This window comes from Cetorhinus maximus, chromosome 29 (assembly GCF_964194155.1).
Source record: "Cetorhinus maximus chromosome 29, sCetMax3.hap1.1, whole genome shotgun sequence".
In the NCBI taxonomy this organism is placed as follows: domain Eukaryota; kingdom Metazoa; phylum Chordata; class Chondrichthyes; order Lamniformes; family Cetorhinidae; genus Cetorhinus; species Cetorhinus maximus.
In genome coordinates this window covers 8,947,780-8,971,483 of record NC_135907.1, presented here as the reverse complement: position 1 = coordinate 8,971,483, position 23,704 = coordinate 8,947,780, and positions in this window count along the sequence as shown.

Here is a 23,704-nt window from a genome sequence, read left to right as displayed (position 1 = left end):
GGAGGCACTCAGGTCAAAGCCTCCCTGTACATGGACGATGTCGCCGTCTTCTGCTCGGATCCGCTGTCGTTGCGCAGACTGATCCACATCTGCGACTAGTTCGAACTGGCCTCGGGAGCCAAGGTAAATCGTGGGAAGAGCGAGGCCATGTTCTTTGGGAACTGGGCTGACCGATCCTTTGTCCCCTTCACCGTCAGGGCTGACGGCCTGAAGGTGCTGGGGATATGGTTCGGAGGGACCAGGGCATGCGTTAGAAACTGGAAGGAGCGAGTGTCTATGGTGAAAAGGAAACTGGGCATGTTGGGGCGATGCTCCCTCTCCATTGCGGGTAAGAACCTGGTCATCAGGTGTGAGGCACTCTCGCTGTTGCTGTACGTGACGCAGGTCTGGCCCATTCCAGACTCCTGCACGATGGCGATCACCCGAGCCATCTTCCGCTTTATCTGCAGGTTGAAAATGGATCATGTCCGCAGGGACGTGATGTACAAGCCTCTAGATAAAGGGGGAAAAAACGTGCCCAACATCGCCCTCATACTGATGGCCACCTTTGTGTGCGGCTGCATCAAGCTGTGTGTAGATCCTCAGTACGCAAACACCAAGTGTCACTACGTGCTGAGGTTCTACCTGTCCCCGGTGTTGCGAAGGATGGGTCTGGCCACGCTGCCGCGGAACGCTCCAAGTAGTTGGACCGTGCCGTACCACCTGTCCCTCGTGGAAAAATTTATGCAGAGAAACACCTTTGACCACAAGTCCATCAGGCAGTGGTCGGCACGTAACGTCTTAGAGGCCCTGAGGGAAAAGGAGAGGGTGGATCCTGTGGGATGGTTCCCCGAGCAGACTGTCAAAGTCATTTGGCAGAATGCCTCATCGCCAGAACTTTCCAACAAGCACCAAGACGTAGCTTGGCTGGTGGTGAGAAAGGCCCTCCCTGTCAGATCCTTCCAACACGCCAGGAGCCTCACCCCCTCTGCACGTTGCCCTCGACGTGGCTGTGGTGGGGAAGAGACCGTTGTTCACCTCCTTGTGGATTGTGTCTTTGCAAAGAAGGTCTGGAGAGAGATGCAGTGGTTTCTGTCGAGGTTCATCCCGAGCAGTTCTGTGACACAGGACTCTGTGCTCTACGGGCTGTTCCCAGGGACACACACCGAGACAAACATCAACTGCAGCTGGAGGATCATCAACTCGGTGAAAGACGCGCTTTGGTCTGCCCGAAACCTGTTGGTCTTCCAGCGCAAAGAGTTGTCCCCGACCGATTGTTGCAGACTGGCACATTCCAAAGTCCAGGACTACGTGCTGAGGGACGCACTAAAGCTTGGGGCAGCCGCTGCAAAGGCGCAATGGGGAAGGGTCCTTGTGTAAGACCTTTCTGCCACAGCGCACCGAGGGACTGGGAACTGTTTAAATCCCCTCGGGCTGTATAGCTCAAAATGAAAGGCTGTAAATGATTGTAATATTGTTTGTACTGATGCACCTGGCGATACATTTTGTAAAAGTTGAACCGGATTGTACCCTTGAAATGGTGTTTTTGGAATGGTTTGGAATGTGGTTGAAGATATTTTTTGAATAAAGTATATTTTTGCAAATAAAAAAGGAGGCGTGGGTTTAGGTTTCTCACGTAGAGGAGCCTAGTACTTGGTTTCCTCTAATCCACCTTCCTTTCTCCTTATTGGAGAGTAACAATTATTGAAAGAAAGTTTTTGCTGCCACATCTGTTATCGGTTCACTTCCGTCTTTTAAGCATGTATTTGCCAGTTGTTTTTACCCCATCAGTTGTGTCCTATTCTGGAGAGTAAAGTTGGGTAACTTGTTTCAGTGGGAGTGCATTTGAGGGACAGTGATCACAATTTCCACTTGGTAAAGATTTATGGAAAGGAAGAGGTGGAATAATAGCGACTGAAAGAGGGCTTATCTTCAGTGATTTGAAAAGGGATCTCGCCAAAGTGCAGGTCTTTTAAAAAAAGCTTCATGAAATTTGTAGGATTACCTAACAGTTCAAGTTTATCACTGTACAAAGTGCAAAATCCATTAGTGTTCTTCCATACAGGGTGTGACACTCTGAGGTGCCTCAAGTACACTTTGAATTGCAGGTTAAATTTACAGCATTCGTTTCATGTTAAACCGAGGGGATCTACAGTTCCCAGCCCCTCGGTGCACAATGGCAGGAGGCCCGTAGACTGTGGCATTTCCCGCTGCACATTTGCGCTCTGGAAACCCGGGAGCAGCAACGTCCCTGAGGGGGGATGGATCGGAGAGACTTCTCCAACAGAGAACAATTCAAACCTCGCTCCTTGCACGAACCCCCCATTGTCACCTGAGCGGAACATCTCCAATGGGGAGGTTCAGGACAGTTTCCTCAGCCCATCACAACTGAGACAATTTGGAAACATTATGGGTATACAGGAGCAGATCAAAGGTCTGGAACTCTCAAACACAGCAAAAAACTGATTAAAAATGGGGATAAACATTGTGTCCATTAACGTGCGTAGCGTTAAATCTACACAATGTGTTGTGACCTTGGATTACCTAGCAAAGTTAACCTGCTGACCTGTTGTTTCTGCAGGAGTGTGCGATCCCGCACCTCAGCTCCTACAGGCAATGGTCACCATGGTGGGTCCCATGGGCCATCGATCTGGTCGGGAGGAAACGACTCTCGTTCCTCCGGCCTGCGTATTCTGCTGCGGGGAGGCAACTTCACCTTCTCCGAGGTTAAGAATGGAGTGGACGGGCGCCTCCTCGTAGCAGACCTATTTATACAAGAATGCTCAGCTCCAGTTAAAGAAACCCCTCTTTGAGTCCCCAATGCACTGGTGGGAAGTGATCAAGGAGAACATCAAGAGGTTCTTCACCTCAAAGGTGTCCAGAAAGCCAGAAAGGAGCAGAGGGAAATGTCCCGACTCCAGAAAAACATGCAGAACCTGCTCCGGCGCTGCTCAGGGATACGATTGCCTATGTACAGGACAGGGGTGTGGACACCCGCCTCATCAGCCTGGATCAGGAGAAGGCCTTTGACAGAACATCGGACACCTACATGGGGGATGTGCTCTCCAAAATGGGGTTTGGAGATGGAATCTGCAACTGGATCCAACTGCTCTACACTAACATCAGTAGCACAGTCTCAATCAATGGGTGGGAATCAGATAGCTTTCCTATTAAATCTGGAGTCAGGCAGGGCTGCCCTCTCTCGCCTGTCCTGTTTGTGTGTTGCATAGAACCCTTTGCTGAGTCCATCAGGAAGAATCCGGGCATAAGAGGAGTGACGATCCCAGGCAGTGGAGGCACTCAGGTAAAAGCCTCCCTGTACATAGACGATGTCACCGTCTTCTGCTCTGATCCGCTGTCGGTGCGCAGACTGATCCACATCTGCGACCAGTTCGAACTGGCCTCGGAAGCCAAGGTAAATCGTGGGAAGAGCGAGGCCATGTTCTTTGGGAACTGGGCTGACCGATCCTTTGTCCCCTTCACCATCAGGGCTGACGGCCTGAAGGTGCTGGGGATATGGTTCGGAGGGACCAGGGGATGTGTTAGAAACTGGAAGGAGCGAGTGTCTATGGTGAAAAGGAAACTGGGCATGTGGGAGCGACGCTCCCTCTCCATTGCGGGTAAGAACCTGGTCATCAGGTGTGAGGCACTCTCGCTGTTGCTGTACGTGGCGCAGGTCTGGCCCATTCCACACTCCTGCGCGATGGAGATCACCCGAGCCACCTTCCGCTTTATCTGGAGGTCGAAAATGGATCGTGTCTGCAGCGACACGATGTACAAGCCTCTAGATAAAGGGGGAAAAAACGTGCCCAACATCGCCCTCATCCTGATGGCCACCTTTGTGTGCGGCTGCAGCAAGCTGTGCGCAGACCCTCAGTACGCAAACACCAAGTGTCACTACGTGCTGAGGTTCTACCTGTCCCCGGTGTTGCGAAGGATGGGTCTGGCCACGCTGCCGCGGAACGCTCCAAGTAGTTGGACCGTGCCGTACCACCTGTCCCTGGTGGAAAAATTTATGCAGAAAAACACCTTTGACCACAAGTCCATCAGGCAGTGGTCGGCTCGTAACGTCTTAGAGGCCCTGAGGGAAAAGGAGAGGGTGGATCCTGTGGGATGGTTCCCCGAGCAGACTGTCAAAGTCATTTGGCAGAATGCCTCATCGCCAGAACTTTCCAACAAGCACCAAGACGTGGCTTGGCTGGTGGTGAGAAAGTCCCTCCCCGTCAGATCCTTCCTACACGCCAGGAGTCTCACCCCCTCTGCACGTTGCCCTCGACGTGGCTGTGGTGGGGAAGAGACCGTTGTTCACCTCCTTGTGGATTGTGCCTTTGCAAAGAAGGTCTGGAGAGAGATGCAGTGGTTTCTGTCGAGGTTCATCCTGAGCAGTTCTGTGACACAGGACTCTGTGCTCTACGGGCTGTTCCCAGGGACACACACTGAGACAAACATCAACTGCAGCTGGAGGATCATCAACTCGGTGAAAGACGCTCTTTGGTCTGCCCGAAACTTGTTGGTCTTCCAGCGCAAAGAGTTGTCCCCGACCGAGTGTTGCGGACTGGCACAATCCAAAGTCCAGGACTACGTGCTGAGGGACGCACTAAAGCTTGGGGCAGCCGCTGCAAAGGCGCAATGGGGAAGGGTCGCTGTCTAAGACCTTTCTGCCACAGCGCACAGAGGGATTGGGAACTGTTTAAATCCCCTCGGGCTGTACAGCTCAAAATGAAAGGCTGTAAATGATTGTAATATTGTTTGCACTGATACACCTGGTGATACATTTTGTAAAAGTTGAACCGGATTGTACCTTTGTAATGGTGTTTTTGAAATGGTTTGGAATGTGGTTGAAGATATTTTATGAATAAAGTATATTTTTGCAAAAAAAAAAGGTGGCGTGGGTTTAGGTTTCTCACGTAGAGGAGGCTAGTATTTGGTTTCCTCTAATCCACCTTCCTTTCTCCTTATTGGAGAGTAACTATTATTGAAAGAAAGTTTTTGCTGCCACATCTGTTATCGGTTCACTTCCGTCTTTTAAGCGTGTATTCGCATGAGGTGTCAGCTGTGGCTCAGTTCATAGCACCCTCGCCTTTGAATCAGAGGGTTGTGGGTTCATGTCCCACTCCCAGAAACCAAGAACTGTGAATGTATTCGAAAGAGTTATCATCTGTGACTGTTGATAACTCGGAAGAGTTACCCCATCAGTTGTGTCCTATTCTGCAGGGTAAAGTTGGGTAACTACAACATGTTTCAGTGGGAGTGCATTTGAGGGACAGTGATCACAATTTCCACTTGGTAAAGATTTATGGAAAGGGTTAGGGTGGAATGATAGCGACTGGAAGAGGGCTTAACTTCAGTGATTTGAAAAGGGATCTCGCCAAAGTGCAGGTCTTTTAAAAAAAACTTCATGAAATTTGTAGGATTACCTAACAGTTCAAGTTTATCACTGTACAAAGTGCAAAATACATTAGTGTTTTTCCATACAGGGTGTGACACTCTGAGGTGCCTCAAGTACACTTAGAATTGCAGGTTAAATTTACAGCATTCATTTCATGTTAAACCGAGGGGATCTACAGTTCCCAGCCCCTCGGTGCACAATGGCAGGAGGCCCGTAGACTGTGGCATTTCCCGTTGCACATCTGCGCTCTGGAAACCCGGGAGCAGCAACGCCGCAGAGGGGGGATGGATCGGAGAGACTTCTCCAACAGAGAACAATTCAAACCTCGCTCCTTGCACGAACCCCCCAAATGCCACCTGAGCGGAACATCTCCAATGGGGAGGTTCAGGACAGTTTCCTCAGCCCATCACAAGTGAGACAATTTGTAAACACTATGGGTATACAGGAGCAGATCAAAGGTCTGGAACTCTCAAACACAGCAAAAAACTGATTAAAAATGAGGATAAAGATTGTGTCCATTAACGTGTGTAGCGTTAAATCTACACAATGTGTTGTGACCTTGGACTACCTTGCCTTGGTCAAAGCTGACCTGTTGTTTCTGCAGGAGTGTGCGATACCGCACCTCAGCTCCTACAGGCAATGGTCACCATGGTGGGTCCCATGGGCCATCGATCTGGTCGGGAGGAAACGACTCTCGTTCCTCCGGCCTGCGTATTCTGCTGCGGGGAGGCAACTTCACCGTCTCCGAGGTTAAGGAGGTGGTGGACGGGCGTCTCCTCGTAGCAGACCTATTTATACAGGAATGCTCAACTCCGGTTAAAGAAACCCCTCTTTGAGTCCCTGACACACTGGTGGGAAGCGATCAAGGGAAACATCAAGAGGTTTTTCATCCTCAAAGGCACCCAGAAAGCTAGAAAGGAACAGAGGGAAATGTCCCGACTCCAGAAAAACATGCAGAACCTGCTCCGGCTGCAGTCGATGGGGGTCGATGTCAAGGAGGAACTCCAAGAGGTGAAGAGCCAGCAAGCCTCCCTCTTTGCCTCGGAGGCCTCCAAGATCATCTTCCGTTCCAGAGTCCGCTCCGTGGAGCAGGATGAGACGTGCTCACGTTTCTTCTTCCAAAAGATACACAGAGAGAGCTCTGTGATGAGCAGCCTGAAGGAAGAAGACGGCTCAGTAAAGTCATCACAGTCCGACATTTTGAGGATTAGCAAATCCTTTTATGCTGGATTGTATGACGTGAAGCCCACAGACAGCACGGCCTCCCAGTCCTTCCTGTCCTCTATCACGGAGGTCTTAGACGACAGTACACGGGAGAGTCTGGACAAACCGCTAACTCCTGACGAACTGACTAAGGCCCTTGAGTCCTTCGAGAAGAGTAAAACTCCCGGAAGCGACGGCTTGCCGGCGGAGTTGTATTCGGCTCTGTGGGACTGGATGGGCCCAGACCTGCTAGAAGTGTACGAGAGTATGCTTCTGGCCGGCAGTATGTCAGAATCCATGAGAAAAGGCATCATCACCCTCATCTACAAGCACAAGGGGGAAAGGGAGGGAATTAGAAATTGGTGACCCATTTCACTGTTGAATGTGGACTATAAGATTCTGTCCAAGGTCATCGCCAATTGGGCCAAATCCGCTCTGGAATTGGTGATCCACCCTGACCATACCTGCACTGTGCCGGGCAGGAAGATCTCTGACAGCCTCGCGCTGCTCAGGGATATGATTGCCTATGTACAGGACAGGGGTGTGGACACCTGCCTCATCAGCCTGGATCAGGAGAAGGCCTTTGACAGGATATCGCACACCTACATGGCGGATGTGCTCTCCAACATGGGGTTTGGGGAGGGAATTCGCAATTGGATCCAACTGCTCTACACTAACATCAGTAGCACAGTCTCAATCAATGGGTGGAAATCAGATAGCTTTCCGATTAAACCTGGAGTCAGGCAGGGCTGCCCCCTCTCCCCTGTCCTGTTTGTGTGTTACATAGAACCCTTTGCTGAGTCCATCAGGAAGGGTCCGGGCACAAGAGGAGTGACGATCCCAGGCAGTGGAGGCACTCAGGTCAAAGCCTCCCTGTACATGGACGATGTCGCCGTCTTCTGCTCGGATCCGCTGTCTATGCGCAGACTGATCCACATCTGCGACCAGTTCGAACTGGCCTCGGGAGCCAAGGTAAATCGTGGGAAGAGCGAGGCCATGTTCTTTGGGAACTGGGCTGACCGATCCTTTGTCCCCTTCACCGTCAGGGCTGACGGCCTGAAGGTGCTGGGGATATGGTTCGGAGGGACCGGGGCATGCGTTAGAAACTGGAAGGAGCGAGTGTCTATGGTGAAAAGGAAACTGGGCATGTGGGAGCGACGCTCCCTCTCCATTGCGGGTAAGAACCATGTCATCAGGTGTGAGGCACTCTCGCTGTTGCTGTACGTGGCGCAGGTCTGGCCCATTCCACACTCCTGCGTGGTGGCGATCACCCGAGCCATCTTTCACTTTATCTGGAGATCGAAAATGGATCGTGTTCACAGGGACGCGATGTACAAGCCTCTGGGTAAGGGGGAAAAAACGTGCCCAACATCGCCCTCATACTGATGGCCACCTTTGTGTGCGGCTACATCAAGCTGTGCGTAGACCCTCGGTACGCAAACACCAAGTGTCACTACGTGCTGAGGTTCTACCTGTCCCCGGTGTTGCGAAGGATGGGTCTGGCCACGCTGCCGCGGAACGCTCCAAGTAGTTGGACCGTGCCGTACCACCTGTCCCTCGTGGAAAAATCTATGCAGAGAAACACCTTTGACCGCAAGTCCATCAGGCAGTGGTCAGCACGTAACGTCTTAGAGGCCCTGAGGGAAAAGGAGAGGGTGGATCCTGTGGGATGGTTCCCCGAGCAGACTGTCAAAGTCATTTGGCAGAATGCCTCATCGCCAGGACTTTCCAACAAGCACCAAGACGTAGCTTGGCCGGTGGTGAGAAAGGCCCTTCCCGTCAGATCCTTCCAACACGCCAGGAGTCTCACCCCCTCGGCACGTTACCCTCGAGGTGACTGTGGTGGGGAAAAGACCGTTGTTCACCTCCTTGTGGATTGTGCCTTTGCAAAGAAGGTCTGGAGGGAGATGCAGTGGTTTCTGTCGAGGTTCATCCCGAGCAGTTCTGTGACACAGGACTCTGTGCTCTACGGGCTGTTCCCAGGGACACACACCGAGACAAACATCGACTGCAGCTGGAGGATCATCAACTCGGTGAAAGACGCGCTTTGGTCTGCCCGAAACTTGTTGGTCTTCCAGCGCAAAGAGTGTTGTCCTCGACCGAGTGTTGCAGACTGGCACATTCCAAGGTCCAGGACTACGTGCTGAGGGACGCACTAAAGCTGCAAAGGCACAATGGGGAAGGGTCGCTGTCTAAGACCTTTCTGCCACAGCGCACCGAGGGACTGGGAACTGTTGAAAGCCCCTCGGGCTGTACAGCTCAAAATGAATGTCTGCAGTGAATACTCAGTGTATTATAAATGTATTGAAGCACCTCAGAGTTCAACATGATGCATGTTGATAACTCCAATCCCATTGTCTGATTGTCTTCATTGACCATATTGAAATGATTGTAATATTCATTGATTGTATTGATGCACCTTGTGATCCATGTGTAAAAGATTAATCTGATTGTGCTTTTGTGATGGTGATTTGGAAATGTTTTGTAATGTTTTTCCAGATATTTTATGAATAAAGTATATTTTTCAAAAAAAAAATGTACAAATAGACCTTGGTGTCCTTGTCAATAGGTCACTGAACGCTAGCATGCAGGTGCAGCAGGCTATAAGGAAAGCTAATGGAATGTTAGCCTTTACTGCAAGAGGATTTAAGTAAAGGAGTTGTGAAGTCTTGCTTCAATTGAATCGAAGTTTGGTGAGGCCGCTCCTGGAGTACTGTGTGCAGTTTTGATCCTCTTACCTTAGGAAGGATATTATTGTCATAGGGGGAATGCAACAATGGTTCACCAGACTTGCTCCAGGATGGCGGGACTCTCCTATGGTGAGAGATTGGAGAAACTGGGCCTGTATTCTCTAGAGTTTCGAAGAATGAGAGGTGATCTCATTGAAACCTACAAAATACTCAAAAGAATAGACAGGGTAGATGCAGGTAAGATGTTTCCCCTGGTTTGGGAGTCTAGAACCAGGGGACACAATTTCAAAATAAGGGGGAAGCCACTTAGGACCGAAATGAGGAGAAATTTTTTTACAAAGAGGGTTGTGAATCTTTGGAAATCTCTGCCGCAGAGGCTGTGGATTCTCAGTCATTGAGTATGTTAAATTAGAGATTGACAGATTCCTAAATACCAATGATGCAAAGGGATATGGGGATAGTGTGGACAAAAGGCATTGAAGTGGATGATCAGCCATGATTGTATTGAATGGCGGAGCAGGATCGATGGGCTGAATGGCCTACTCCTGATCCTATGTTTACGTTCCTACTCTGCCCCAGAGTGATGTTGAAAAACCATTCGACATTTGAATAACAACAAGGCCTCTGGAGCAGATGGAATCCTGGATGAAATTCTGGAACATGTTGGAGATACACTCCTCACACGGCTGCAGACGCTAATATCCCTCACCTGGGCGGAAAAGCTGGTGCCGGGGAATCTCAGGGAGCCTGTGATCATGACTATATTCAAGGAGGGAGAGAAGCCCGACCATATTTACAGGGGAGTCTCCCTGTGTCTGTCACAGGGAAGATCATTCCAAGGATTCTCCTTAACCACCTCCACCCAGTGGCTGAGAAACTCTGTCCAGAGTCGCAGTGCAGTTTTCACCCGTCGAGAGGCAGCGCAGGCGTGATCTTCACTGCGCGGAAAATTCAGGAAAAGTACAAGGAACAGCACCAACCACTGTACATGGCCCTTTTCACCATCACAAAAACCTTTGACTCTCAACCACAAAGGCTTCTGGAGAAATTTAACACCATCCTCCACCTCCTCCATGATGAGATCAAGCCGTGATCCTCACCAACGGAACCACCACAAACCCTATCTCATTGAAAACTGGGGTCAAACAAGACGGTCTCCAGCAGCGTCCTCTCCCAAGGCAACTTGCCCAGCATCGAGGTGCCAATCACTCAAAACCAGCTCCACTGGGTGGGACATGTTGTCCGTATACCTGACACCAGATTCCCAAAGCAACTGCTCTTACTACTCGTCCCCTACACCTCAACCCCCTCCCATGGCACCTTCCCATGCAACCGCAGAAGGTGCAACACCTGCCCCTTTACCTCCCCACTCCTCACTGTCCAAGGGCCCAAACACTCCTTTCAAGTGAAGCAGCATTTCACTTGCACTTCCCTCAATTTAGTCTACTGCATTCGCTGCTCCCAATGCGGTTTCCTCTACATTGGAGAGACCAAACGCAGACTGGGTGACCACTTTGCAGAACACCTTCGGTCTGTCTGCAAGTATTACCCAGACATCCCTGTCGCTTGCCATTTCAACACTCCACCCTGCTCTCATGCCCACATGTCCGTCCTTGGCCTGCTGCAATGTTCCAGTGAAGCTCAACGCAAACTGGAGGAACAGCACCTCATCTTCCGACTAGGCACTTTGCAGCCTTCCGGACTTAACATTGAGCTCAACAACTGCAGATCATAACCTCTCTCCTCCATCCCCACCGCCTTTCCGATCCCCCTTTTTCCAATAATTTATATTTTTAAAATATATTTTTCTTTTCCCACCTATTTCCATTATTTTTAAATGTATTTCCATCCATTGTTTCATCTCCACCTTTTAGCCTATTTCAATCCCTTCTCCCACCCCACCCTCACTAGGACTATCTGTACCTTGCTCATCCTGCTTTCTACCCTTAATGTCATCATTAGCACATTCCTTAGCTAATATCACCACCGTCAACACCCCTTTGTCCTTTTGTCTACGACATCTTTGGCAATCTCTTCTTTGCCTCCACTTATCACTGGCCCTCTATCCAGCTCTACCTATCCCACCCCCCTCAACCAGCTTATATTTCACCTCATTTCTACATTCCCTCAGTTCTGATGAAGAGTCATACGGGCTCGAAACGTTAACTGTGTTCCTCTGTGGGTCCTGTTCCCTCCTCTCTACTCCTATAACCCTGAAAATTGATTCCCCTCAAGTAAACTATCCAATCGCCTTTTCAAATCACTGATATCTCCACATCCACCATCCTGGTGAACAGTAAGTTCATGGTCATTACTACTGGCTGTGCAAAATGTTCTCCCTCACATCCTCCCTGCATCTCTTCAACAAAATCAGCTTCCCACAGTTCTTGCACCATCAGCTAACAGGAACAACTCCATGTGTTCTGATGAAGAGTCATTCGGACTCGAAACGTTAACTGTGCTCCTCTCCGCAGATACTGTCAGACCTGCTGAGTTTTTCCAGGTATTTTTGTTTTTGTTTCAGATTTCCAGCATCTGCAGTTTTTTGCTTTTATTTCTGCTCCACTCGGAGCTCGGCTGCAACAGCCGATTCCCTGGAAGACACTGGAAACGCTTTAGCGATGCCCCCAGGACATCCCCTGAAGAGGTCAGACATACCCACAGAGTCAGGGGGAGACTCTGGCTTGTGACCCAGTAAAATGGAGAATGCTCATTGGGGGGGAGGCACCGAACACATCCAGAGACTTCATCGGGAATGTGCAGAGGTGAAGTCGAGGCATCGGAGGGAGGGCAGGAAACTCCAAACAAACCCGTGTAGCCCACCCTCCAAACACCACCTGCCCCACAGGCGGGGGCAGAACCTGCAGGTGGTGCATCGGATTTATCAGCCCCCCCCCGGTAAACCCAGGGGAATCTGAGTGAGAGCAAATCCTGAGGAACTGCCTGAACCCAGGCAGCAAAACCCACCCCCTAACCAGCTATGGTGACAATGAGAATGAGTGACATTACTCTTAACCAATAGAAAAGAAGGAAGGGCGGGACTATAATCTGATTGCCATGTCCTGTACCAATGAGCGGCTTCCTTCAGGATGATGTCAGTCGCTGCCTAACTAGCGAATGGGTGTTGATATGCAAACTAGACAGTGAATAAACGGGAAGGCTCACACTGAGACCAGAAACAGTTTCTCATTCATTTTCTTTCCATTCGCATGCATTTAGCTTGTGGAACAGTTTTTATCAAAAGTTTAGTTGGAATCGCATGGTCAGTATACAGTCACTCTAATATAAACATGATCAGCTCCGGAGGACATGAGAGCGAAACGCATTTTTGTGTCGCCGCCACCAGTCGCTCATTGGCGCGTTATGTGCACCCTTTTAAAGGGAATTTTTGGGTTGGGGAGGTGGTCGGGGCTCCCTCTTCACGTAAGGGGGATGCCACATGTTGGATTCCCCCTCCGCCTCCCTTTCCGTTCTCAGCTGAATTGATTTTCGTTGCAATCTGTTCTTATGTCGAAATAATGATGTGGTGAATGTGTTAGTATCAGTGGGTCACCTGTAAGCTAGGAAATATAATACAAAACTCAATCCAAACCAAGTGAAAATAGTTGAAATCTTGCAGCAGTCATAGTTTTTACAGCACAGAATCAGGCCCTTCAACCCATCGTGTCCATTCCGGCCATCAAGCCCCTATCTATTCTAACCCCATTTTCCAGCACTTGGCCCATAACCCTGTATGCTATGGTGTTTCAAGTGCTCATCTAAATACTTCTTAAATGTTGTGAGGGTTCCTGCCTCTACCCCCCACCCCCCCTCTCAGGCCGTGAGTTCCAGATTCCAACCACCCAATGGGTGAAAACATTTTCCTGAAATCTCCTCTAAACTTTCCCCTGACCTTAAATCGATGCCCCCTGGTTATTGACACCTCCGCTAAGGGGAAAAGTTTATTCCTATCTACACTATCTATGCCCCTCATAATTTTGTACACCTCTATCAGGTCCCCCCTCGGCCTTCTCTGCTCTAAGGAAAGCAACCCTAGTCTATCCATTTCAACTCATTTCTCTATTTCCTTAGTTCTGATGAAGAGTCATACAGACTCGAAACGTCAACTGTGCTCCTCTCCGCAGATGCTGTCAGACCTGCTGAGTTTTTCCAGGTACTTTTGTTTTCGTCCTAGTTTTTTTTGTAAAAATATACTTTATTCATAAAATATCTTCAACCACATTCCAAACCATTTCAAAAACAACATTACAAGGGTACAATCCAGGTTAAACTTTTACAAAATGTATCACCAGGTGCATCAGTACAAACAATATTACAATCATTTACAGCCTTTCATTTTGATCTGTACAGCCCGAGGGGCTCTAAACAGTTCCCATTCTCTCGGTGCGCTGTGGTAGAAAGGTCTTAGACAGCGACCCTTCCCCATTGCGCCTTTGTGGCAGCTGCCCCAAGCTTTAGTGCGTCCCTCAGCACGTAGTCCTGGACTTTGGATTGTGCCAGTCCGCAACAATCGGTCGGGGACAACTCTTTGTGCTGGAAGACCAACAAGTTTCGGGCAGACCAAAGCGCGTCTTTCACCGAGTTGATGATCCTCCAGCTGCAGTTGATGTTTGTCTCGGTGTGTGTCCCTGGGAACAGCCCGTAAAGCACAGAGTCCTGTGTCACAGAACTGCTCGGGATGAACCTCGACAGCAACCACTGCATCTCTCTCCAGACTTTCTTTGCAAAGGCACAATCCACAAGGAGGTGAACAACGGTCTCTTCCCCACCACAGCCACCTCGAGGGCAACGTGCAGAGGGGGTGAGACTCCTGGCGTGTAGGAAGGATCTGACGGGGAGGGCCTTTCTCACCACCAGCCAAGCCACGTCTTGGTGCTTGTTGGAAAGTTCTGGCGATGAGGCATTCTGCCAAATGACTTTGACAGTCTGCTCGGGGAACCATCCCACAGGGTCCACCCTCTCCTTTTCCCTCAGGGCCTCTAGGACGTTACGTGCTGACCACTGCCTGATGGACTTGTGGTCAAAGGTGTTTTTCTGCATCAATTTTCCACCAGGGACAGGTGGTACGGCACGGTCCAACTACTTGGAGCGTTCCGCGGCAGCGTGGCCAGACCCATCCTTCGCAACACCGGGGACAGGTAGAACCTCAGCACGTAGTGACACTTGGTGTTTGCGTACTGAGGGTCTACGCACAGCTTGATGCAGCCGCACACAAAGGTGGCCATCAGTATGAGGGCGATGTTGGGCACGTTTTTTCCCCCTTTATCTAGAGGCTTGTACATCGCGTCCCTGCGGACACGATCCATTTTCGACCTCCAGATAAAGCGGAAGATGGCTCGAGTGATCGCCATCGCGCAGGAGTGTGGAATGGGCCAGACCTGCGCCACGTACAGCAACAGCGAGAGTACCTCACACCTGATGACCAGGTTCTTACCCGCAATGGAGAGGGAGCGTCGCTCCCACATGCCCAGTTTCCATTTCACCATAGACACTCGCTCCTTCCAGTTTCTAGCGCATTCTAGCTGGGTATTCTGCTGCGGGGAGGCAACTTCACCGTCTCCGAGGTTAAGGAGGTGGTGGGCGGGCGCCTCCTCGTAGCAGACGTAATGTACAAGAACGCTCCACTCCGGGTAATTAACGTGTATGGCCCGGCACAAGGGGCTGAGCGGCTGGAGGTTTTTCAGCAGCTCCCACTGCTGCTGGCGACCTCCAGGCCGGTCATTCTGGGCGATGACTTCAACTGCATCATCGATGCGGCTGGACGATCCAGCAGGGCCGGCAGCAGATTGGACGCTACGTCCAGATCCCTGATGGAAACAGTTAAGGATGCCAAGCTGCACGATGTCTTCAGCAACTCTGCAGACGGAGTGCAGCGTAGATACACCTGGTCGCGGCCAGACGGGTCCATTCGTTTCAGGATAGACTTCCTGTTTGTGTCCCGTGCATTCACAGTCAGATCCACCGATGTCAAGCCGGTGTTCTTCTCTGACCACTGCCTCCTACTGGCGGACTGCCACTTGGAGAAGGACCTGAGGGTGGGCAGGGGGACATGGAAGCTAAATGTGCAACTGCTGACCCCAGAGAACATTGAGGAGCTCAAGAGGGATTACAAAGGTTGGAGAACCGTGAAACCCCTCTTTGAGTCCCTGACACACTGGTGGGAAGCGATCAAGGGAAACATCAAGAGGTTTTTCGTCCTCAAAGGCACCCAGAAAGCTAGAAAGGAACAGAGGGAAATGTCCCGACTCCAGAAAAACATGCAGAATCTGCTCCGGCTGCAGTCGATGGGGGTCGATGTCAAGGAGGAGCTCCAAGAGGTGAAGAGCCAGCAAGCCTCGCACTTTGCCTCGGAGGCCTCCAAGATCATCTTCCGTTCCAGAATCCGCTCCGTGGAGCAGGATGAGACGTGCTCACGTTTCTTCTTCCAAAAGGTACACAGAGAACACCACCAGTTTTCGTGTCATCTGCGAACTTACTGATCATACCTCCTATATTCACATCTAAATCATTAATGGACACTACAAACAGCAAGGGTCCCAGCACCGATCCCTGTGGTACACCACTTGTCACAGGCTTCCAATCGCAAAAACAACCTTAAACCATCACCCTCTGCCTCCTGCCACTAAGCCAAATTTGGATCCAATTTGTTAAATTACCCTGGATCTCATGGGCTCTTACCTTCTTAACTATTCTCCCATGTGGGACCTTGTCAATGCCTTACTGAAGTCCATGTAGACTACATCAACTGCACTACTCTCATCTCCCCCTGACAACGCCATGCCGACTATCCCTGATTAATCGCTGCCTCTCCAAGTGGAGATTAATCCTGTCCCTCAGAATTTTTTCCAATAGTTTCCCCACCACTGATGTTAGACTCACTGGCCTGTAATTACCTGGTTTAACCTTACTAACCTTCTTGAATAATGGTACTACATTCGCTGTGCTCCAGTCCTCTGGCCCCTCTCCTGTGGTCAGAGAGGATTTGAAAATTAGTATCAGAGCCCCTGCAATCTCCTCCCTTGCCTCACATAGCAGCCTGGAAAACATCTCATCTGGGCCTTGGGGTTTAACAAAGACTTCCCTGCAGCTTCTGTCCTATTTGCAGTGCAACCTGGTGCAGATGTGATGGGCCTAGTGGCCTCTTTCTGTGCCATAAACTTTCTATGATTCTAACATTCTGGATGCAGGTCAGCCTAAGTCACCTACTTACCCACCAGAACCCTCCATTCAATGCAGATGCTGAAGATGGTCATGATCGCTTTGAATAACAAGCAGAAGGATTGATATCTCAAATTAGCTATTGACCTACAAGAGTAATGGAATCATTAGAGCATAGGACGAGGTTATTCCTTGAGAACAGGCACCATTTCTGATGGCAAAGCTCTGGCTGGAGGTGACCATGTTCCAGATGTTCATCAGTTCCTGGTAAAAGATAGACAGCTCCCACAAGGGTACACAGGGAACTCCAGGTTCATAAACAAGATCTGCAGGTTGTAACTGAGACTTAGCAGCCAGCAGGTCTGGCCCATTCCTCACTCCTGCACTGTGGAGATTACACAAACCACCTTCCACTTTATCTGGAGGTCAAAAATGCAGCGTGTTCGCAGGGACACGGTGTACAAACCTCAAGATAATGGGGGAAAAAACATACCCAACATCATCCTCATTCTGATGGTCATCTCTGTGTACAGCCGTATCGTTACACAAACACTAAAGGTCACTACTCACTGAGGTGCAATCTGTCCCCGGTGTTGTGAAGGATGGGTCTGGCCACGCTGCCGCGGAACGCTCCAAGTAGTTGGACCGTGCCATAATACCTGCCTCTTGTGGAAAGGTTTATGGAGAACAACACCTTTGACCACAAGTCCATCAGGCAGTGGTCGACACATGACATCCTAGAGACCCTGCAGGAAAAAATTGGTGGGTCCTGTTGGATGGTTCCCTGAGCAGACTGTCAAAGTCATTTGGTAGAATGTCTCATCGCCAGAACTTTCCAACAAGCAACAAGACTGGTGGTGAGGAAGGCCCTCCCCATCAGTACCTTCATCCATGCCCGAAGCCTCTGGACCACCACATTCTGCCCTTGAAGCAGTGGCAGTGGGGAATGGACCATCGCACGTCTCCTTGTTGAATGTGCTTCACAAAGAAGGACTGGAGAAAGATACATCCTGAGCAATTCTGTGACACAGGACTCTGTGCTCTACGGGCTGTTCCCAGGGACACACACCAAGACAAACATCAACTACAGCTGGAGGATCATCAACTCGGTGAAAGACACTCTTTGGTCTGCCCGAAACTTGTTGGTCTTCCAGTGCAAAGAGTTGTCCCCGACCGAGTGTTGCAGACTGGCACATTCTTTTTTGCAAAAATATACTTTTTGCAATCATATTCAAGTTTTCCACATAGATCATGAGGCACTTCAATACAATCAGTGAACATTACAGACATTTCAATATAGTCATTACAGACAGTCAGGCAGTGCAATGGGATTCAAGTTGTCAACTTAGATCATGTTACACTGAGAGGTGCTTCAATACAATTGTGATACGTCTAATATTCACTGCATACATTCCTTGTGAGTCATACAGCCCGAGGGGTCTATACAGTTCCCAGCCCCTCGGTGCACTTAGACAGCAACCTTTCCCCATTGCGCCTTTGCGGCAGCTGCCCCAAGCTTTAGTGCGTCCCTCAGCACGTAGTCCTGGACCTTGGGATGTGCCAGTCTGCCACACTCGGTCGGGGACAATTCTTTGCGCTGGAAGACCAACAAGTTTCGGGCAGACCAAAGAGCGTCTTTCACTGAGCTGATGATCCTCCAGCTGCAGTTGATGTTTGTCTCGGTGTGTGTCCCTGGGAACAGCCCGTAGAGCACAGAGTCCTGTGTCACAGAACTGCTCGGGATGAACCTCGACAGAAACCACTGCATCTCTCTCCAGACCTTCTTTGCAAAGGCACATTCCACAAGGAGGTGAACAACGGTCTCTTCCCCACCACAGCCACCTCGAGGGCAACGTGCAGAGGGGGTGAGACTCCTGGCGTGTTGGAAGGATCTGACGGGGAGGGACTTTCTCATCACCAGCCAAGCTACATCTTGGTGCTTGTTGGAAACTTCTGGCGATGAGGCATTCTGCCAAATGAGTTTGACAGTCTGCTCAGGGAACCATCCCACAGGATCCACCCTCTCCTTTTCCCTCAGGGCCTCTAAGACGTTACGTGCCGACCACTGCCTGATGGATTTGTGGTCAAAGGTGTTTCTCTGCATAAATTTTCCCACGAGGGACCGGTGGTATGGCACGGTCCAACTACTTGGAGCGTTCAGCGGCAGCGTGGCCAGACCCATCCTTCACAACACCGGGGACAGGTAGAACCTCAGCACGTAGTGACACTTGGTGTTTGCGTACCGAGGGTCTACGCACAGCTTGATGCAGCCGCACACAAAGGTGGCCATCAGTATGAGGGCGATGTTGGGCACATTTTTTCCCCCTTTATCTAGAGGTTTGTACATCGCGCCCCTGCGGACACGATCCATTTTCAACCTCCAGATAAAGCGAAACAATTTCTCTTCCCAGGATTTACCTTGGTTCCCGAGGCAATGACATTGGACAGAATCTTATAGTCCACATTCAACAGTGAAATGGGTTGCCAATTTCTAATTTCCTCCCTTTTCCCTTTGTGCTTGTAGATGAGAGTGATGATGCCTTTCCTCATGGATTCTGACATGCTGCCGGCCAGAAGCATACTCTCGTACACTTCTAGCAGGTCTGGGCCCATCCAGTCCCACAGAGCCCAATACAACTCCGCCGGCAAGCCGTCGCTTCCGGGAGTTTTACTCTTCTCGAAGGACTCAAGGGCCTTAGTCAGTTCGTCAGGAGTTAGCGGTTTGTCCAGGCTCTCCCGTGTACTGTTGTCTAAGACCTCCGTGATAGAGGACAGGAAGGACTGGGAGGCCGTGCTGTCTGTGGGCTTCATGTCATACAATCCGGCATAAAAGGATTTGCTGAGCCGTCTTCTTCCTTCAGGCTGCTGATCACAGAGCTCTCTCTGTGTACCTTTTGGAAGAAGAAACGTGAGCACGTCTCATCCTGCTCCACGGAGCGGACTCTGGAACGGAAGATGATCTTGGAGGCCTCCGAGGCAAAGAGCGAGGCTTGCTGGCTCTTCACCTCTTGGAGTTCCTCCTTGACATCGACCCCCATCGACTGCAGCCGGAGCAGATTCTGCATGTTTTTCTGGAGTCGGGACATTTCCCTCTGTTCCTTTCTAGCTTTCTGGGTGCCTTTGAGGATGAAAAACCTCTTGATGTTTCCCTTGATCGCTTCCCACCAGTGTGTCAGGGACTCAAAGAGGGTTTCACGGTTCTCTAACCTTTGTAATCCCTCTTGAGCTCCTCAATGTTCTCTGGGGTCAGCAGTTGCACGTTTAGCTTCCATGCCCCCCTGCCCACCCTCTTGTCTTCCTGTGAATGACAGTCAGCCAGTAGGAGGCAGTGGTCAGAGAAGAACACCGGCTTAACGTCGGTGGATCTGACTGTGAATGCACGGGACACAAACAGGAAGTCTATCCTGAAACGGATGGACCCGTCTGGCCGCGACCAGGTGTATCTACGCTGTGCTCCGTCTGCAGGGTTGCTGAAGACGTCGTGCAGCTTGGCATCCTTAACTGTTTCCATCAGGGATCTGGACGTAGCGTCCAATCTGCTGTTGGCCCTGCTGGATCGTCCAGCAGCATCGATGATGCAGTTGAAGTCCCCGCCCAGAATGACCGGCCTGGAGGTCGCCAGCAGCAGTGGGAGCTGCTGAAAAACCACCAGCCACTCGGCCCCTTGTGCCGGGGCGAACACGTTAATTACCCGGAGTGGAGCGTTCTTGTACATTACGTCTGCTACGAGGAGGCGCCCGCCCACCACCTCCTTAACCTCGGAGACGGTGAAGTTGCCTCCCCGCAGCAGAATACCCAGGCCGGAGGAACGAGAGTCGTTTCCTCCCAACCAGATCGATGGCCCAAGGGACCCACCATCGTGACCATTGCCTGTAGGAGCTGAGGTGCGGTATCGCACACTCCTCCAGAAACAACAGGTCAGCTTTGACCTTGGCAAGGTAGTCCAAGGTCGCAACACATCGCGTAGTAGATTTAATGCTACGCACATTTATGGATACAATCTTTAAACCCATTTTAAAGCATTTAGTCTCTTACCAAACCTGTTGTCTTTGAAAGTCCCAAACCTTTGGTCTGCTCCTGCATACCCATAGTGTTCACAAATTGCCTCACTTTGGATGGGCTGAGGAAACTGTCCTGAACCTCCCCATTGGAGATGTTCCGCTCAGGTGGTATCTGGGGGTTCGTGTAGAGAGCGGGATTTGAAATGTCCTCTTTTGGAGAAGCTTCTCCGATCCTCTCCCCCTCTGGGGCGTTGCTGCTCCCAACTTCCCGGAGCTGGGGTGCGCTGAGTGCTTCACTGCTCCCAGATTCCTGGGGCTGGGGTGTACTGGCCTCTTCGGGTTGTGGGCAAAGTTGGGGTGCGTTGGTCTCCTCATTGTCTCCAATGTTCTGGAGCTCGGGTGTCTCATCCTCCAACTCCCTAGAGCTTTGCCTCTTCTTCTGTAGATGCCGCCCTTTCCCTTCTTTGTCCGAAGAGCTGCTGCCCTTGTCATCCGTGTCGGATGGGAGACGCCTCTTGTCACTTGTCTGGGAAGTGACTTGGTCCCTTCTTAGCCCCTTCTTCCTTTTGGCTCTCTTCACCAGCTGCCACTCCCCTTGCTGATTTTCCGCTGCTTCCTCCTCCTCCATTGATTCGCTCTCCTGAGGAGTGGGAGGTTCAGGGGGCAGTGCTGTTGATTGGCCGTCTGCTGCCTCAATCTTTTCCTCCACCTTGTCTCTCTCTGTGTCCTCCTTTGTCCCGTTGTTCTCACTGGTGGCCTTGGTGGTTGGAGTGTTGCAAGTGTCCTTGGTATTAGTGACTCGAAGCATTTCCTCTGCTTCCCCCTCGTTGGCTTTGGCTGCCTGTGCATAAGTGAGGCAGCGTTTGCGGCAGGTCCTGTAGAGGTGACCTGCCTCGCCACACAGGTTGCAGCACTTAGTCTGTTTGCAGTCCTTTGTCTGGTGCCCTTCCTGTTTGCAGTTCTTGCAGAGGGCGGCGCTGCAGTTGGCCGCCACATGACCAGACTTGCTGCATGGGCGACAAAGTTTGGGCTGCCCAGCGTAGACAAGGTAGCCACGGCTTCCCCCGATAGCGAAGCTGGAAGGAGGGTGGAAGATGGCTCCCTTACCATCGGTCTTGAGCGTGACCTTAACCTGGCGTTTGCTGGTCCTAATCCTGAAGGCGTCTCTAACCTCGGTGCAGCTCCCAACCTTGTCGACGTACCTGATGAGGAAGGTGAACACGTTGGCGACAGGGACGTGGGGGTTGTACAGATGCACAGTCACCACCCGGTCCCGTTGCAACGGCAGAGCAAAGAGCGGCTCCACCGTCAGGATCTTCATCTCCGGCTGGTCTCTCTTCTCCTCCAACACCTTCAGGAACTTGACGCAAGCTGCCACTCGCTTGAAAGTCACATCGAAACATCCAGCGCTGGGGAAGTCTTGCAGGGAGTAGATCTCCTCCGCTTCAAATCCACACACCTTCAACAGGATCCGCTTGATGAAGAAGGCCCGATCCATGGGTGCTCCTCCTTCACTGTCCTTCACCCTCACCCGGACGGTGTTAGGTACCCCATGGTATGGGGCTCGACTGGTTATAGCCATCGCTTCACCACTACACTTGATCTTAGCCAAAAGGCCGAGAAGCTTGTTGGTTTTTTTTTTGCAAAAATATACTTTATTCATAAATATCTGGAAGAACATTCCAAACCATTTCAAAATCACCATCACAAAAATACAATCAGGTTCAACTTTTACAACATGTATCACGAGGTGTATCAATACAATAAATGAATATTACAATCATTTGCAGACATTCATTTTGAGCTGTACAGCCCAAGGGGCTCTAAACAGTTCCCAGTCTCTCGGTGCACTGTGGCAGAAAGGTCTTAGACAGCGACCTTTCCCCATTGCACCTTTGCGGCGGCTGCCCCAAGCTTTAGTGCTTCCCTCGGCACATAGTCCTGGACCTTGGAATGTGTCAGTCCGCAACACTCGGTCAGGGACAACTCTTTGCGTTGGAAGACCAACAAGTTTCGGGCAGACCAAAGAGCGTCTTTCACCGAGTTGATGATCTTCCAGCTGCAGTTGATGTTTGTCTCGGTGTGTGTCCCTGGGAACAGCCCGTAGAGCACAGAGTCCTGTGTCACAGAACTGCTCGGGATGAACCTTGACAGAAACCACTGCATCTCTCTCCAGACTTTCTTTGCAAAGGCACAATCCACAAATGATTTTGACAGTCTGCTCGGGGAACCATCCCACAGGATCCACCCTCTCCTTTTCCCTCAGGTCCTCTAGGACGTTACGTGCCGACCACTGCCTGATGGACTTGTGGTCAAAGGTGTTTCTCTGCATAAGTTTTTCCACCAGGGACAGGTGGTACGGCACGGTCCAACTACTTGGAGCGTTCCGCGGCAGCGTGGCCAGACCCATCCTTCGCAACACCGGGGACAGGTAGAACCTCAGCACGTAGTGACACTTGGTGTTTGCGTACTGAGGGTCTACGCACCGCTTGATGCAGCCACACACAAAGGTGGCCATCAGTATGAGGGTGATGTTGGGCACGTTTTTTCCCCCTTTATCTAGAGGCTTGTACATCGCGTCCCTGCGGACACGATCCATTTTCGACCTCCAGATAAAGTGAAAGATGGCTCGGGTGATCGCCATCGCGCAGGAGTGTGGAATGGGCCAGACCTGTGCCACGTACAGCAACAGCAAGAGTGCCTCACACCTGATGACCAGGTTCTTACCCGCAATGGAGAGGGAGCGTCGCTCCCACATGCCCAGTTTCCTTTTCACCATAGACACTCGCTCCTTCCAATTTCTAACACATGCCCCGGTCCCTCCGAACCATATCCCCAGCACCTTCAGGCCGTCAGCCCTGACAGTGAAGGGGACAAAGGATCGGTCAGCCCAGTTCCCAAAGAACATGACCTCGCTCTTCCCACGATTTACCTTGGCTCCCGAGGCCAGTTCGAACTGGTCGCAGATGTGGATCAGTCTGCGCACTGACAGCGGATCCGAGCAGAAGACGGCGACATCGTCCATGTACAGGGAGGCTTTGACCTGAGTGCCTCCACTACCTGGGATCATCACTCCTCTTATGCCCGGATCCTTCCTGATGGACTCAGCAAAGGGTTCTATGTAATACATAAACAGGACAGGGGAGAGAGGGCAGCCCTGCCTGACTCCAGATTTAATAGGAAAGCTATCTGATTCCCACCCATTGATTGAAACTGCGCTACTGATGTTAGTGTAGAGCAGTTGGATCCAGTTGTGGATTCCATCCCCAAACCCCATTTTGGAG